Source organism: Rhinatrema bivittatum, chromosome 8, assembly GCF_901001135.1.
Source record: "Rhinatrema bivittatum chromosome 8, aRhiBiv1.1, whole genome shotgun sequence".
In the NCBI taxonomy this organism is placed as follows: Eukaryota; Metazoa; Chordata; class Amphibia; order Gymnophiona; family Rhinatrematidae; genus Rhinatrema; species Rhinatrema bivittatum.
The window spans coordinates 176,651,537-176,665,025 of NC_042622.1; the positions used below are offsets into that span (position 1 = coordinate 176,651,537).

Here is a 13,489-nt window from a genome sequence, read left to right on the forward strand (position 1 = left end):
GTAATAAATAAAAGGATGAAAGAAGAAATCTTTCTTCTTGGAGCTGGTTTTCTTTTACCAAAGAGTCTGTCAATCCCGGGGACAACATGGCTAGGAAATGAACATGAGCAGAGCGAGATCAGGAAAAATTGCAATTTAGTTGTGGTCTGTTTTCACCGTTGACAATAGTGTTCACTGAAAGGTGGGCACTCTGCTCCCATGCAAAATGTCAGAAGATGGCAGGAAGGATAATGTTTGTTTTAAGGATGTGCCTTAAAGCGACAGCAACCACATTATACCGATATGGCCTTTTGATTTCTGAACGATCGGAGACGTTTCAAAACGATACAAATTGAAGAATATCAAAGAAAGCGTGTTGATTGAAATATTATGAGGGAAATCTATTAGGAGTCCTTGTTCTTCATGGTAAAAAATATATATATATATATTTAAAGAAGTAGTATCCCATTAAATCTTGCCAGAATTATGAAAGAACACAGACTTTTTAAAGGTCTCTTCTATTTACTTAAATCCAGTTGGGAATATTTTCCTTTTGCATTTACAGCTGATAATGCAGATCAAAAGCCTTCATTAACAAGGGCTTGTGCTGCAGTAGATTATTCGCCGGGGGTCATTTTCTGCCCTTCTGTAGCTAATGAGAGAACAGGGTTAATTCTTCCGAAGCAGAGACCTGTGTCAATATAGCTGGGGGATGATGGCTCCACTGGAAGGAAAGGGGGCTTCAGGCAAGGATCACTGCCACAAGAAATTCAATCCATCACAATTTCACTGTAACTGACTGCCCTTGTATTTTTAATGCCGGTCCTAAAAAGATCATGTTTGAATTAAAAAAAAAATGCTGCAAGTTCACCTGGCACCAAGGTAATTACATATTCTAACATACTTTCTTCTTATAAAAAAAGAAATCTCGTTTTCCTGGATGGTTTTGTGAGCTGAAATTCATGAATATAGTTCCAATAATTCTACCCTTGCTGCTAAAGTGTTTTTTTGGGGGTTTTTTTGTAGCCGCCAGCACAAAAGCCTGTAAGTTTACCAGTTTGAGAATTTTCTGGCTTGTTTCACTAGTGAATTAAAACGTAGATTATAGTTTTCAATATTTTGTTTAATGTAAATTATGTCCCTAATTCAGGGGTATTTATGTATTTGCCAGTTCCCCTCGCTAAAGGATTCTGAGGATTACCTGTCGGTGGAGCAGAGGAAGATTTTTTTTTTATACCATAGCCTGAATCATATTTTAATAGTAAAAATCTTTCTGCTTTGAAGGAATAGGTATTATAATTAAAATGCATATTCTTCATATGACCTACAGAATCGAAAGAGTTAATGTTCATGCTAGCTCACTTCATAATATTTGCATGGAAGTGGTGCAGGATGTGGTTTGCACAACTGTAGAATTAAAATATAATCTTTACCAGACTTCAACTTTCTTGCCTTTATTTTTGTGCAAACACCACTACTCTAGGAAACATTATATTAGCTGGGTAGACATTTCCTACTGTATGCTTCCTGCTCCACAAATATGCAGGCACACGTCGTTCTGAACGTTCATCTGTGCCTATCATAGCTTCGTCCCCCTTTTCTGTAACTATGTATCTTCATAACTATCGAGTATGATATATAACTAGAGACAAGATGCACATCCTCCAGGTGATACCGTATATAGCCTTTGAGTGGGTCTTTTGCTCTAACTTTTGCACATCGAATTTTTGATACGGAATGCTAATGTGATATTTCTGAATTATTATACACCTAAGAGACGTACACAGAGGGATTCGGACGCGTTTAGTTTAGCTTATCAGTGACACTCAGATGTTAAATTGTGTCATATAAACTCACACATATAAAGGGAAAAGAGAGACACCTCTCCCACCGTTTCTAATACGTAGAATTAAATGCGTTAAAAACCTTTACCCCCCACAATTTAAAAAAAAACGCGCAACACGAATTTTGAATGCTATTTTGGAAAGTTGTTCATCTTGTCTTTTCCCGTTCCCCCCTTCTCAGCTTTGCCCATCTCCTCGTCTCTCTTCTATTTTTAGCCTGTAGACTTAGTCCTTGGCGCCAGGCCGTTTAAGACCTGTCAAAGTCCTTCATCTTTCCCTCATGTCACAGAGTCCTCTCTCCCGCTCAGCGCTCCACGCAAAGCTGCTAATTCGGAGCTGTGAGTTTGGGGGCCCCAATGCAATTTGCTCTTCTCCACTGCTGTGTTGTCTCTGTGACCTCAGTCAGCGGGGCTGCTGGTGTCCTGTCCTGTTCATTTAGACAAATTGGAAGTGATTGATGAAAAATAACAATTCTCACAAGATGTAATTCCCACTCCCTTCTCCACCCTCCTGGACACCGGGGCTGAGACTCGATAGAAAACGAATGAAATCTCGCAGACAGGAGCCCTCTCTCCCTGCGCGCATACCCTTCTCTCACAGCACTGCAGCAACCAGAAGAGCTCAGACCCCAGATTTCAACATGCAAGGAGACAAAAATAAGGATTTCAGAATCTGGTACTTTTTATGATTTTCACGGATGAGATCAGAAGTGAAGCATTATCAAAGGAGAAGCAAGTCATCCAAATCGGCCAAATATTTGCCTTGTTAGAGTTACTTATTTGTAAACTAATGCCAAGGGCGTTCTTCATCCTTAAATTCAGATAATTTCTAATAATACAAAAAGGCATGTTAAAAATAAGTTTTACTTTTACTTAGGCAGGCTTTAGAAGGTGAAAAAGTGAAAATGTCTTGTCAGTACTTCCATAAACTGCCTACAAGGTTTGGATTAAATGCTTTGCAGACACCTGCTACCTTTCAGCTATTCTTAGTGTCACACATCAAACTACCGAGACACGAAAGTAAACTATGCTTCCGCTCAGAAATTGTCTGAGATTTGACATTTCCATCTCCTTTTAATAAATCTTGTTTAATCTAGGTTAGAGATTCTTTAAATAGTCCTTTTGTAAAGAAAAGCTCCCCGTTTATTTGTGAGCCATCCGAAGTTTAAATGCGGTTAAGATGGCTGCAAAGTTTGCCCACACTCTCTGGCCTTGGCCTTCCTGCTCTGAATGGTTCTCATTGCTCAGAAAATTCAATGCTTCGTGTTGTTTGGGGGACCGAGGGCTGAGCAGTTGATGAAAAGACTTTCTTTCCGGATTTGAAGCTCTTTCCTGTCTTAGTGGCTGTTGATTACTGATCTCCAGCCTCTGTAGAATTGAAAAAAAAAAAAAAAAGAAAAAGAAAGAAAATAAACCCCAGCCTAAGTCCCAGAGGACCCCAGAAAAGAGGAGGAAAGATCATTAAGAAATCTCTGAGAACTGACGGATGAAAATGGAAACAGAAGCACAGGTGCATTACTGTTTATTTAAGCACCCTTTTATCTTTTAGTTAAAGAAAGTTAATGACGTTTTATTTTAAACCATCAATAAAACAAAATATGCAGAGAAGTAAAATTATAGCGCCAGAAAAGAATTCGGATTCAAATACAAGAGTTTTCTTAAATTAATGCCCCCACAGGTGTTAAAATTAGATTTTGGGGGTTGAAATTTTTCCCCCCAGCAGTCTACTCTTTAAATGAAAAATTTCCTTAATATTATGTTCAGTAGCCGATTTTTTTTTCTCAGTAAATGTTATGCTATGGTGTTCAATTTCCAAATTAAAAAAATGTATTTTCCTTTTACCATAATACTTAAATGTTTTCTGCTTTCATAATTTTTAGATTTTAAACTGCACTGATTTTTCTTGTCCAAAAAGCGATGTAATATGGCTAAATTTGTCAGCTAGGGAAAATAGAATGGGTTAGCTGAATGAGTTTACAGAAACAACCACAAGAAATGCTCAGAAAAGTTATAATGAGGCCACAAACATTTACACGGATATTTTAAGGTTTTATTGTCACAGGTTCCTAGGTAACTGTGGTTTTCTTCTTTATCTAAATCCGGTCACACTGGCTTTACAGATCTGTCATAGAGAAAAAAAGATGAAAATGTGAAACTTAAATTAAAAAAAAAATCAGAACAGGTGTCTGGAAACCAAGAGACAGAAAAAATGCGGAGCACCCCTCTTGCCAACCAGCTCTTCTGCCGAACGTTTCAAGTATCTGGGCTGCATATGTTGTAATAATTATTATATATATCGGTCTAATGTATTATAACCTACTCCGGATTATTTTCAGGCAGAATCTGATTGAAAGGCTATGTGAGATCTAGAAATAATATCTTTGAATCCTTATTAATTCGTTTTCTATACAATTATGTAATCTTGGCGATGAGCGTGTCTTGCAAGGTGCAGACAACCCTCTAAATGAGGGCATTAGAAATGTTTTACCCCCAGTCGTGAAGGCACGAGGGATGAGAAAGACGTTCACTGCCTGGAGGAGCCGGTTACTAATTAAATATACTAATTTTTGCTCTAGGCATTCAAATAAAACGTCAAGACAGAAGATGAAGGTCGTACTTTTTTTTTACTGCTCTAACAATATATTTGGGAGTTGCTTTGGAAAGCGGTTGACTTTTATTTCTACCTATCCAAGCGGAGTGAGAAGACAAGCGCACTACTTGACCATAATTTGATAGCGCGAAAGCAGTGGGTGAAAAGTGAAATGGCCAGATCGGAGGCTCCACAGTCCGCCTGGAATCTGAGGAAACCATTCTGGTGCCCGGGCTCTTCTGGGTCCTGCTTCCACATTTCCCTTTCTCCTTTCCTGAACAGTTTATTTCACCTTTTTTTTTTTCAGAAGCAGTTTTAAAGGTTAGATCGTCTCCGCTCTCCTGCTTCTTTAAGTACATGAAAGCATAGCCGCCCTGTCTTCTGTCCTCGTACCAGGCAGCACCCGCAGGTAACTCTTCAGGGTTCACCCAACGCATCGTCTTCTCGTCTGTCTTTCTCTTTCTCGATCTCTCTCTCTCTCTCTCTCCGGATCCACTCTTCTCGTCTGTCTTTCTCTCTCTCTCCCCCCCTGAAAAACAAATTTGGGGGGGGGGGGGGAGGGGAGAGAGGTCGATTTCTAACCCGTGTGGGATTAAAGCGAGGGCAGAACTTCGCTTGGCCAGAGTTGTTACCACCATATTGAGTTACATAAAACACCCAAAGCAAAACGGAACAGCAGCCGATGTAAAAGAAATATTTGCAAATCGAAGCACTAAACTGAATTAAAAGACAATGCAATGGAATGTGCTCTGCATATGAAGGAATTATTCCTGAAAGATTTAGGGCGCTTTGCAGCCACACAGAATGTATAATCAAATACATTATTTCATACAGATGCAGATAGGTAGTTTCTGCCTCTCTCTGTGAGCCATATATAAAAATAATTTTCCATAGGTACAGGATGAGAGAAAAAAAATATTTTTTTTTTGCATAAGGCCCACAGCTCCGCTTTCCACACAAATATTGAAGCACACAACATACACCCAGGTGAGCGAAAAAGCCTCATACTTCCATTCATTCAGGGCAGTCAGAGATGCTTATTTTTATTGGCTGTGCAAATAAAAGGAGATGTTAATAAATATGTTTGCTGAAAGTGATTCTCTAGTAAAGAAGAGACTTGTATGCACCGAAAGGTGCTCCCTCTTCCCTGCAGTTTGTGCCTACCACATCTGTCCCTCAGAAATAAGCAGTTGTGCAGATGTGAGGACGGCTGTACATGTGGGAAATGCGTTTTCTTTTTTCCGGGCATGTAAAACCTAATTCCAGCAGAAGGCGCAGGTGGCCCCACCCATCCCCTTTAGCAGGTACCAGGTAACCTCCCGCGCTAACCCCCGACCCAATGGCGGCCAGAAGCCAAAGGAGCTGAACATCCAATTACTGTGCTATCACATTAAGGTTCACATGAATCCCACTTCTCGGTGCTCGCTGCTTTCAGTAAGGCCAGTTGTCATGGGAGGAGCTCACGAGCCAATCTGGTGGGGAGGAGGAGATTTAGGATGGGGAGGGGGGGGGGGGACTGTTAGGGAAACTGTTAGGGATTGCCTTCCTCATGATCAACTTAAAATGAGACAACAGGAAGACTTAGAAATAATGAAGGCGATAGCCTTAAAAACATGGGAGATTTGGAAAAGTAGGTTCAGCTCTGAAGTTTATGGCCAGGGATATTTTTTATTAAGTACTTAGACTATTTTTTATGATATAAATTATTACAGAGAAGGGGGCTACACTTGATGGTCAGAGGACAGAACTGTAAGGTCCGGAGATCCGGATTCCAGTCCCACATCCGCCATTCACAGTGAGACCTTGAACGCGTCCTGTTTCTACTGTACTCATCTCTGGATTTATAGCTCTCTGGGGCAGGGACTTTGCAGCGCTCTGTCTGGAACTTATGTTACCTACTGCTAGCTAGAGCGGCAGCTCTATAACTTATTAATAACAATTAGACTCTACCTTTCAGCAATCTGAAACTTAACCGCAGCTGGAAGAACCTCTATCAGAGTTAAACAAAGCAGGGATTTTGGTTTTTTTTCCATTTGTTTTTTCTTTTCTTGCTCAATAGAATCCAACATCGTGTTAATTCAAAGTGTCTTTGCTCTTAATTCTGTGCCTCTAAGCTATTTCCTGAGTGGGTGACTCGCAAAATGTTTCTCACTAACTTCCAGACTGTTTAGATTCCGTTAGTTTTAAAGAAAATATTTCCAGTAATCCAGCTTTCTGGAAAAAAAAACAACATACAAAAAGAGACAGACTTTCTGAAGCTTATCCAAGGTTTAACAACTTGTAAACACATTTTCCAGACTGTTTGTAAGAAAAGCTGCCTGTATACCTTACTTATTGAGGAACACGGGGGAGCCCGGTCCTACCCGCCCCTTCCCGGGATAAAGAAGAAGCGAGCTCGGAATTCCATTCTACAGAAGTGAAGGCTTCTGGCACTGTCCTTTTATGTTTGAGGAAATGTGATATTAGATTTACAGGGAACCTCCGGCTTCACATACCTTAAAAAAAAACAACCCAGGGCTGGTGACATGTCCTTCTTACATTTTCCCTCTCCAAAAAACAGGGGACTAGGAGAAGATAGTCGAGTCGTGAAAACGAATGCAATGAGTATTAACGCAATAAACGAAAGAGAAACGAATTCTAATTCCCAGCGTCTGAGCAGCTTTCGAAATAGCAGCAAATAGCCAGGCAGATCGGAGGCCAGACATGGTCCCCCATCCCTCAGTCATCAAGAGAGCTCCTGCTCCTGCTGAGCCTGAAACCTCTGCCTTAACCTGGGTCTGCAGTAGGGGTCATCCAATGGCTCATGCCAAGCATCTTTAATTCTTTGTTATTTTCATTCTCCTTATTATTATTACTTCTGGGCCAGATCACCCGACTGGCATCTTACACACACTGTAAATCCCCCTCCCCCCTTTCCCTCGGTTGTTTCCAGACTGGTTCTCTCCTTTTGTTTGATCATTGAGCTCTGACCTTGTTCTTAACCGTCCAACAGGTTGATTGATTTTCAATTACTGAGTTTTCACCTCTCTCTCCCACTTCCTCCCACCCCCATACGTTCCTGAGAGAGAAGAGGGTCTTCAATAATCCCTGAGGCATTCCTCCTTCCATCCCCTGTAAATAAAACATTAAAAAAAGGGTCTGCATGAGAGGAGGAGCTCATCAAACCCGTGAATGGCAAAGAAGATCAGTTTCTGTCTTCTTGCAGAACTTAGAACTGGAGGATTCTTTGTCCTTAAACAAAACTAAAATCAGGGGATCAGATTAGCAAAGGTATTTTCCTTTTTGTTAGTTAGCTATCCCATCAATATAAACAATTCCTGGACCATATTGGGCATCTGCAGAAAACACCAATTCACCTTGGTAAAGGTTTATTGGTATAAGGGAGCCTGAGGCAGGGCACCTGTCCTGATTTATGAAGTAATTTATGCTTTTCAGGCATTGCAAAGCGGATTACATGCAGGTACTGTTTGCATTTCCCTGTCCCCAGAGGGCTCACAATTTGTACCTGAGGCAATGGAGAGTGAAGTGACTTCCCCAAGGTCACAAGCAGTGTCAGCAGGGTCTGAACACTGGCTTTCCTGGTTGGTAGCCCACTGCTGTAACCAGGTCTCTCAGATGTAACATAGTATTAATAGCAGAAAAGGACCATCTAGCCTGCCCAGTAAGTTTCTTATGGTGGTATTTGCGGCTCCCTATAGGTTTCCCCCAAGCCTTATATTAAGGGTAATAACCGCCCCTCCCTGTAGTTACCCCCAAAGTTTATGTTAAGAGTAGTAACTGCTGCTCTGTGCAATGTCCCCCAGCTTTGTGATAAGGGTAGTAATATTAACAATCGAAACCAAGCAACTGACAAACGCATAATAAATTTACTGCTAGCAACATTTTTACACGGGGAGAGCAGCCTTCCTGATAATTCAGACAGTGCTGCTTGGACGTGCTGTGCTTTTGGACTTGGCCGTAGAAGCAGTCCTGCGCTTTCCCCCCAATGTCTGGGGATCAGTACCCCCGACTGTAAAAAGTCAGCGCCCAGCCTTGACTGTGGTCTGCATCTCTTTTTCTCCCTCCCCCAAGCGGAGAGCGGTGCTGTAGTTGCATGGAAATCGTGTAAGGTCACCGGTCAAGGAGAGCAATCCTCATGCGCAGGCCCTTAAGGCAGGGAAAAGGTGCAATGAGCAGACGCTGTTTGCTTCTCTTCAGTTCAGGCCCAATACTCTGCTTTAGCCTTATCCTGCTGGTTTCTTTGTTGTTGGTGGTGGTGGTGGTGGTGGTGTTATTTTAATAATGTGTTTTGCTCTTTGATTTAGAAGAAGACGCCCTATACCAGCCTTCACAGACCTGGGCCCTGATTCATGGATGTCCGGACGGGGAACGAACATTTAAAGGGCCAGGGTCCCAGCCCCTCAGTTGCTGGGGATGGCAGACGCTGTCCCCTGGGTATTAAAGCCCTCGCTTATGATTGCAAATGTATGTTGTTGTTGTTGTTGTTGTTTTAAGGGGGATAATAAAGGTTATTATTTAATGCAAAGGCGTTGCCTATCTTTCTTACGATTGGCGATTTGTTGTGAATGTCTGTAAATATCGATAATATATGCAGAATGCATGGCCAGCACGAATTGCGGGGGCAGGACGACTCATTGTTGGTCTCTGCAAGAGGAAGGTGTATAAAAAACGTGCCTCGTGATCGCTTCAAGGGGAGGGTGAGGCGGAAGACAAGGTGAAGGCTCGGGGTTGCTCTTATTTCCGTGCGAGGAAACTCTTTCTGGTAGCCCCCAGGCTACAAGCAGACGGCGATCTGCCCCCCAGCCCTGGCAGTGCTCTGCTTGTACAGGGGCATTCGGCCCCCATTACACCGGCTGTCGGTTGATCTCTTACCAAGAGGATGGTGCACCGGACTCACAAAGGTCGCGCTGTGATCCGCCAGCACCGCACCCTCTAGCACAGACCTTATAGCGCGCTTTTCGCCGCTCCGCAGCATGCACTCAGGGTACCTGCGGGTTACGATCTTGCATCTCCTTCCTGCCTGTAATTACCCCCTTCTAATCAGCAAAGGAGGGAGCGGAGGACTTGAGCTCTTTTGTCTGCTCTGATAAGGTTGGATGAAAGCAGTTCCAGATGGGGAGCTGCTCTCCCCCCGCAGCCACTCACCCCACTCCGTCCCCAAAACGAGCCCAGGAAGCTCAGTAAGCGCCTAAACAGACCCGGGTGGCAGCTTCTGAGTGCAGGGGCTCGGTTTCAGGCGTCCTCCTCCTGCAGATCACTTCAATCTCATTATCCCCTCCTTCCCAGGGTAATTAGAGGGGAAATAGTTCCCTCCCAGAACCGCCAAGCAGATGCGAATTTCTTTTCCAAACCTGTGTCAGGTAGTTTACCTCAAGACTACAGGGTTCTGCCAAGGAATATTTCGGCATTACAGTTTTAGTTTATAAAGAACCTTAAAGTAGAAAATAATAAGGTCTATTGTCTGTGTTCCTGCTGTACAGGGAATCGGATGAATTCATAGGGCAGAGAGGTAAACTGTACGGGTTATTAAAGATGCGAATTGTTTACATATTCTTTAAAACGGTTAATTGTAAAATCTGTTATTAATATATTCATGCTGTTTAATTTTGTATAAACTGTTTTATGTAAAGCCTGTTGCTAAAATTAATGTTGTCTGTAAACCGAGGTGATGTATCTTTATACGTACCGCGGTATATAAGAATCTTGAAATAAATAAAAATAAATAGAGACGTTTTCCCGGATAAAATTCTTGAGGACTTGCAAGAGAGCGCCTGGAGACGGGGGAAGAAAATCTTTTTTTTTTTTTTTTAATAACGAGAGGGAGGACAACTATGGAGAGGGATATTAACTGTGAGTTCAAAATATCGAGAATATTAACTGTGAGTTCAAAATAAAAGCGATACATTTTAAATGCTCTGCTGATACAACGGTGTTTCCTCTATTTTAACACCATGAAATAAACATTAAACCAACGAAAAGAGAGCAAACAAAATGTTTTGTATATGGAAATTGTTAGGTCACGGTGCAAAGCCATTCTAAAATAGAACAGCTTCGGGGATACAAAAAAAAGAGCAAAATGAAAATTGATAGTTCCAAGATATGAACGCGTAAAACGTTCAGGCGTTAGAAGCGTATTCAAAACTCTGCTGCTGGCTGATAACACTTTGTCGTTGCGTTTACTCCAGGAGAACAGTGCCTTACTACCAGGGTGGGTGCAATTTTATTAATCAAACTAACAAAGACCTTGCGATCACTGACGTGCTAAATCCATCCATCCTTCACGTTTTTAGTGCTCCTGTTTCAGCCTCTTGAGTTCCGGAAAACGAATCCTGCTGTTGCCCACTAACTACAGCGACTCCAGGTGAAACAGGGGTTGTTCGTTTCGTTGCTGCATTTTTTTTAAAAGACCTAACCACTACTTGTTGGTTGTTAATTTTTAATCTATTTACACGTCCCCCTCACTTCAAGTTCGCAAAACTATGGAAAAAAACTGGACGCCAAGAGCGGATCCGTCCTGCCAGGAGTGTCCGAGCTGCTGCTGGCCTCGGTTACCTCCAGGGGCAGCGCAGGTGAACAGGTGAGAGGGAAATCCGCAGCCGGACTGCAGGAAGCTCTTGGCGCCCGATATTCGTCGCTAGTTGAGAAGGGACCCCCCGAGGAATTGCAAATCGGGGCTTTAGATCTCAGATGTAGGAAAGTGAAATCATTTAGGCTTTGAGTTCAAATCCCAGCTCCTGCTGTGACCCCAAGTACGTCGCTTCTATTTCGTTCAGCTTTGGCTTGAGTGGGGAATAATAATAATAATAATAATAATAATAAAGCCGTTTCTCCATCTCTAGGAAAGCTGTCTGGGTAGGGGTCAGACATGGACCATGGGACCTTACAGAGTGACTGATTCTGAAGTGTGCTGGGGACGAATCCTATCGGGACGAATGCGAGGAGCCACACAGAGGCTTTCACCAGAAACCGACGTTTTGCACTTCAGATGCAGCTGCTCTCCAGGTAGAGGCAAAGAGACAGGAGGGCGAGTGCTCCCCTTGCCTCTGTGGCACAGACGATCCGGTCAGTTAAGGGCACCGAGGTCACTCGGGCGAGACTGCCAATGCAAGCCGTTTCTTCTGGGCCAGGCCACTAGATTCTCTCCTTGTCCAAATCTGTTTTCTCTGGAGATCTTTAGATGCAGCCACGGGCCCAGGACCGCTGGGGAATTTAACAGCTGTGGGTGCAGAAGGATTTCCGTGAGAAACAAGCGGACACCTCCGGGGAAAGCAATATCCACTCCTGTAAACAGTGACTTCTCAGGCTACATTTGACCTCCCATTTCTCAGAGGAATATATATATTTTTTTTGGGGGGGGGGGGAGAAAGAAATCCCCTGTTCTATAAGGGGGCGCCTTCATTCTGTCCGCGGGCTTCAGGCACTGCTGACCCTTTGCCTTTGTACTTTCCGGCCAAGCTGTTTCCGGTTTGGAAGCAGAGAGAGGTCGGGGTAATTCGGGGGGCTCCTGGGCGATGCCGCCATTAAACCTACGGGGGGGGGGGGGGGGGGGCAGGTGCTTTGACCACAGTTAAATGCAGAGATAATAACCCAGGCATGAAGGACCAGGCTGCCCAGCAAGCCTCTTAGGGCAGTGTCTGCCCCGCGGTTTCTCTTAAGGGCAGTAAATGCTGCACCCTGCAGTTATCTCCAAGCCTTACGACGCCCATAAAAATGTTACTGCCTACCAACATTTTTTTTACCGGGCCAGGAACCGACTTGAAAAGTTCAGACAGTTCTGCTTGATGTGCTTTGCTTATGGACTTGGCTTTAGAAGCAGTCCTGTGCTTTTTTTTTTGTTTGTTTGTTTGTTCGCTTGTTTTGGATACAAAAAAAAGGTGACATAGAAGTAAAACAGTAAATAAAGACCCCCCCACACACACACACACACCCCCCGCCCAATGCAGGGATTAGTGCTGCTGTAAATATCTTGCTGAGGTTGAAACAGAGAGGAAGGAGGAGGAGAAGCTCTGAAGGCATCCCCAGCACTGCTGATGAACAGAACAGCGCACCCCTCCCCAGCGAGAGAAGGCACCGTCCCTGCGCCAAAGAGCTCGTTCAGGGGGGGGGGGCAGGCTACAAGCAGCTGCCAGATTCAAAGTGCAAGCCGAGCTATTTGCAAGGTGTCCGAGAGTTTTTCCTGGTGCCAGAGTTAGGAGTTAGGCTCTGGAAAACGCCTGAGAGCAACGGGGCGCACATATTGAGTCCACGGTAAAGAGACCAAACAGAGTGCGCGCCAAGTTTCTATCTTCCGCCTTTAGTACGATCTGCAATTCTGTTAAAGACTGAGCCGGCTTCTGTAGTTTTTGCTACTTTGGAGAAACGCTTGGCAACAAGCCTGTAACTATACACTACAGGAAAATGGATAATGCGAGAAGGTTCCGTAAACCATCGTAAATATAATTACAGCCACGGAGGTAGGATGGTGCTAAGAGATAACCTCCCGAGGACGAGATTTTATCCCGCCAAAAGGATGCAGCCCCTCCTCTTCCAAACCCCCAAAATGAATCACAGGTACATACTGATAACGGAAATAGTTTCCCTATTGTTTAGGTATCCGTCCAAAAGGTTGTCAAAGGATTGTCATGTTCATCTCGCTGGAAATACTCTCACGTATTGGGCGTTAAAAAAAAGTGTTTTGGAAAGTAATTGTGAAAAATGTGCCTATAATTTGAATTATCGCAACTGTAACTATAATATAAAAACGAGCCTCATTAAACCAAACAAACAAAAAAGACTATTTATACAGTTGAATGCTCTCTAAATGCTCAAATATGTAATAATTTCTGATCTGCACATAACTTCATACACTAAACCATAACTGGGACATGGAGGTGGAGCTCTGCAAATTTCTGTAGGGAATTAAGAAACCCTGTCTGTCTTCTTGAAACTCTATCAGTCTGTCTGTCTGTGTGGAAGTGGAGGTACAGCAGAGTTCACATTAATTTTGTCTAATAGGATTTATTACAGTTTTGGAATGAGACATTTAACCTCAGTGATATGAAGTGTTAACATCTGTTTTCTCTTTAAAGAACTCCGAT

At 43.1% G+C, this 13,489-nt stretch overlaps 1 long non-coding RNA gene across 1 annotated transcript; it reads left to right on the forward strand.

Annotated features, from left to right (window-relative positions):
- The first annotated feature begins 2,519 nt into the window (after nt 1-2,519).
- LOC115097431 lies at nt 2,520-9,523 on the forward strand. The gene is made up of 3 exons (XR_003858282.1): nt 2,520-3,332; nt 4,720-4,821; nt 8,717-9,523. It is a non-coding gene; the product is annotated as an uncharacterized LOC115097431 (long non-coding RNA).
- The last annotated feature ends 3,966 nt before the right edge of the window (nt 9,524-13,489 follow it).